The sequence below is a fragment of the Lactuca sativa genome, chromosome 1 (assembly GCF_002870075.4).
Source record: "Lactuca sativa cultivar Salinas chromosome 1, Lsat_Salinas_v11, whole genome shotgun sequence".
NCBI classification, from domain to species: Eukaryota; Viridiplantae; Streptophyta; class Magnoliopsida; order Asterales; family Asteraceae; genus Lactuca; species Lactuca sativa.
In genome coordinates this window covers 98649331-98653570 of record NC_056623.2, presented here as the reverse complement: position 1 = coordinate 98653570, position 4240 = coordinate 98649331, and the positions used below count along the sequence as shown (strand labels likewise).

At 37.6% G+C, this 4240-nt stretch overlaps 1 non-coding gene across 1 annotated transcript; it reads left to right on the top strand.

Annotated features, from left to right (window-relative positions):
- Positions 1-2183: 2183 nt before the first annotated feature.
- LOC111899488 (small nucleolar RNA R71) lies at positions 2184-2290 on the top strand. Its single transcript, XR_002852939.1, has one exon. It is a non-coding gene; the product is annotated as a small nucleolar RNA R71 (small nucleolar RNA).
- Positions 2291-4240: the final 1950 nt, after the last annotated feature.

Here is a 4240-nt window from a genome sequence, read left to right as displayed (position 1 = left end):
TGATCGACTTCCTAAGAACTAAAAATATGCTAAAAACTAAAAAGAAAAAGAAAGAAAATGCAAACCAAACTCGGGTTGCCTCCTGAGAAACGCTTCTTTTTGAGGAGTCTTGAGCTGGACTTCGTGCCTCCTACGTTGAATCATTTGAAGAGTCCACCACCTGGATCTTTTGTTCCTTGAAACGCCTCTTGTAAGCATGAACACGTCTTTTATATGCCTTTTTCAAAATTTCCTTTTTTAGCTTTGACCTCGTCTCCATCAAGCTTGCGTTTGGTCCCTTTAGTCTTTATCTTGTCTTCATACTTAAACTCCATTGTATCCTTTTCTTCCTTTACCACTGGTCTTGTTACTTTTGATGTAACCTCCTCTTCATCACTCGACATCTCATCATCTTCCTTGCTCACCCAAGAAGTTGGATTCGTGTAAGCAATGACTTCAACTAAAATGGAACAGATGCTCTCGGTTTTGTTCTTTTAACTAGTTGAATTGTTTTGATTTCTTCTTCCATGAGCTTCTCTAATTCTTCAAGTTCATTTTCTTCATCAATGTTGAAAACCTATTCTTGAGCATGATTCCCTTGGAAACCATCTTCTATTCCAAAAATTTCCTTCTCATTCCCAACTCTCAAGGTGAGTTTGGACTCGCGTATATCAACCAGAGCTCCAGCAATGTTCAGTAACGGGCGACCAAGAATAATTGGAACATTGGGTTCTTCTTTCATATCCAAAACCACAAAGTCTATTGGAAAAACAAATTTCTCAATTTTCACGAGAATATCTTCCACAATACCCTGGGGCTGTGTCACTGAACGGTTCGCCATGTGAATAGTCTCTTTGTAGCCTTCAACTTCTGAATACTTAATTTTTGATAAAACGAATAAGGCATCAAATTTATGCTAGCCCCAGAATCGGCTAAAGCATAAACCTTCATATTATTCCCAAACTCACATGGGAGAGTGAGTCATCCAAGATCCCCCATCTTCTTAGGTATTTCTCCCACCATAGCTTTTGAGCTTTGCTCACTTAGAATCACCTTAGAATTCTCCTTTAATTGTTTATGAGTGTCTAACAAGTCTTGTAGGAACTTAGCATATTCTGGAACTTTTGCAAGTGAATCAATAAAAGGAGTATTGATAGGAATACCCTTCAATTGCTTGATAAACTCTAGATGTTCTCTCTCCAGTGGACTGAGATTAGCTCTAGATGGGAATGGCAAAGGTGGTTTATAAGATGGAACATATACGGATTTCTTCTGTTCAGACCAAGCCCACGACGTGAGCATAGCGGGCTCACGACGTGAACTGGGTATTCTAGCAGATTCTTCAATTTCGAGCTTCGACTTCTTTTACTTTGGATCGGGTTGTTGTGGCTTCACTTCTAACGCTTCTAGGAACTCAGAAATCACCTCTTCTTCAATATCTATGGCCATTACATGAGATTGGGTCTTCTTTTCAGAATTTTTCGGGAACATCTTCTCATTAGCCAAAGTGGTAAGTTGACCAAGTTGTACTTCAAGGTTATTGATGGAGGCTTGTTGATTCTTTATTAATGCTTGTTGATCTATCATCATTGCGTGATGATTCTTCATTATAGTTCTTTTTTCTTCCAATGCAGTGCCAGTAGCATCATGCCTTTTTTCTGAAGCTTCCATGAATTTTATCAACATGGTCTCTAATTCTGATTTCTTCTCAGCTAGTGGTTGCTCTCTTTGGTAGAAGCCCCGGCCAATTTGCCTAAAATTTTCTTCTTTTTGATTCTTGTATTCATTGTAAAGCAGCCACTCTTTCTTTGGCTTCCTCCAGTCTTCATCATACTTATCCCCACTTGAGTAGCATACTTGAGCTTTCTCGTTTCCATATTGCAATCCTTTGTCAAGTGTGGGCCACTACATCTATTGCAACCAACTCGGATTGCATGAATTGATTAGTCTAATGAGTCAACCTCCTATCCATAATACTAAGCATTGCCATCACATCAGCCATCTCTTCATTTTGTGTACCTCCACTGCCTTTTATTCCATCACGCCCTGGGTTGTCATACTCGCGAGAGTACCTTGAAAACTCTTCAATCAGCTCCTTGGCCTGATTTGGGTTCTTCTTCGTTAGTGGTCCTTGTGAATCAAGGAGTTGTCTAGTCATGACATTCACCCCATCATAAAATATCAACATCTCTTGCTGAATATTGAGGTCATGTTGAGGAAAATTCCTTAACAACCCCTTGTAGCGTTCCCAGACCTCGTATAATGACTCCCCCGGATTTTGCTCAAAGTTGGCAATTGCCTTCTTGAGTTTAGATATTTTGGAGGGTGGACAAAATTGATCTAGAAATCGCGCACACAATTAGGCCCATGTGGTGATTGTACCAAGTGGGAGTGCCTTCAACCAGTCTTTTGCTACTCCCTTGAAAGTGACTGGTAGCATCCTTAGCAAAGCTGTCTACCTTGGGGTATTGGGAGTATTAAAATAATCCACAATATCGTTCACCTCGTCTAAATTTTTGAAAGCATCCTCGTGATCCTTCCCGTAGAATGGGATATCCTTAAGTGCAGTAAGGATATTTCCCTTTAACTCGAATGTGGCATTGGCAGGAATCATAGGATGTACTAAACCTGATCCCACATCATCTCGAATGCGCTTCTTGTAGTCCCCCATGGCCATCTCATCAATGTTCGCCATTTCGTTCTCCAGCTCGTTCTCGGGTTCACTTGTATGTAATTCAAATTCAGGCTCGGTATCGTATTCGGACTCGGCTTGGATGGGTATTCGATCTAAGTGTTCAAGCTTGCTCTTGTTCATTGAATATTAGCTCGACTCCTCCGTTTTCTTCCCTGACTTCTTTGAGAACACTAATTTGAATTCTTGTAAAGTTGTCTTCTTTGGAGTTTGATCTTCTTTCACGCTCTTATCCTTCTTTTCGTGAAGTGTAGACTCAGGATCTTCAAGGAGTGGTACCAAAAGTGTGTTAGAACCTCTAGTCATGAACTCCTGAAATAAGACAAAAAGATAAAACGTAAAACTGAACTAAGAAAAACGAATTGAAATAAACAAATCTAAGGACTTCAGTTCTCACATCGTGAATCTTGACGGTTCACGTCGTGAGTCCTGTAATGCAGAAAGAAAAAAAAATAAAACAGAAAAGTAACTTTTTGCAGGTTTTAACCTACAAAAAGGATCGATTAATTTAAAGCAAACAAACTAATAATTAACTAAGTCGTTTCCCGGCAACGGCGCCAAAGACTTGATGTGCACGAAAGTACCCACTAATTTTAATATTTATAACCTAAAAAACTTAGACTAACTATGTACTTGTAAGTAGTGTACCTAGTCAGATTACAATATAGCTTGGGTAAGTCGGGTGTCGATCACAGAGAACAGTGTTAATAATTAATCGATTTACTACTAAATTAATCTAATTATTAATAAGCTAAAAGGGTTTTTTATCTGATTTTGCAAGATCAGACAAACTTAACTCAAATTCAATTAATAATTAAAAACACTCTTATCTAGTTCGAGTCCACTTCGTCCTTATGACAAGCTAATAATTATGGATTATTAAGTTGGTTGTTATTATATTAGTAATTTAGGTCTAAATTTACCAATAGTTAATTAATTCATGTATAACTATGTATGGTCACACACAATTAAACACAAAACCAATTATGTTTATGAATATGCTATGTAAGATTTATCATGCAAACACAATTATGGTCATAATCTATGTTCTCTAGCACAGCAAAATTAATTACTTCAATTACTAACTAAGATTTTGGTTGATCCTAGCTCTAGCAATTCAATGTTCACTAAATTACTAGGTTATCAAGTTCATGCACTTAATGGTCACTAAGCTACACATAACATGAATTTAAGCAACTAAAGCAACAACATAAGCATGCTAGGTAACAATAAATCAAACACAAGCAAATCACCAACTAAATAAATCCATATAAAATTATGCTATTCGTAAGTTAGAAGCTTCATCTAGCTAGATAAGAGTAGCTAGATTCAGCTGCTCATAATAGCAACTAACATATAAACACAACTCAAATAAGAAAACATGTTCATAAGTATCAAACAAGTAAACTAATTATGGACTTTTACTCTTTTGGTGTTAAAAACCCTTTTTCCAGAACCTTACTTCTGTTGTAAATCGCCTCCTGGAACCTCTTTCTTCAGCCAAAAGTCTCCCAAATCGTAATGGGCAAAGGTATTTATATTTTCTGATTTTACCGAGTTCACGTCGTG